Here is a 443-nt window from a genome sequence, read left to right as displayed (position 1 = left end):
AACTCCAGGGAAAGCAGAATATTGCCTTTACTGAGCTCAGTGAGAAGGCTTCTGCTTTTATGTTTGCTTTTTATCAACTGCAGCTACCTAAGTAGTGAGTTTTCAGCACCTGAAATGTCTTGCTGAAGACTGTTTACAATACTTAGCACTTTGTGCTGAGATCACTTGCTAAAATGAAAGCCCGTATTTTATTAAAAAGAGCAGATGCTTTGCAGGCACAGTTTTATTTCACTCTAACACCAGGGGCTCCCTGGTGCTAGCAGGATACAGAGATGCCGTACTGGTATGTAGCTTGCTGCAGGTAGAGCATTTGAAGGGTGTGAATTAGAGGGCCACAAGTCTGTTCAAAAGGTTTAGTAGCCATCAGGAGGCAGATTTGAATGCATTTCCTCTCATTCTATACATTTTTGTTCTAATCCTGCTGTGTCTATGAGCGCTTCTGG

Source organism: Egretta garzetta, unplaced genomic scaffold (genome assembly GCF_000687185.1).
Source record: "Egretta garzetta isolate BGI_Z169 unplaced genomic scaffold, ASM68718v1 scaffold108, whole genome shotgun sequence".
Lineage (NCBI taxonomy): Eukaryota > Metazoa > Chordata > Aves > Pelecaniformes > Ardeidae > Egretta > Egretta garzetta.
Note: the sequence above shows the minus strand (reverse complement) of the source record.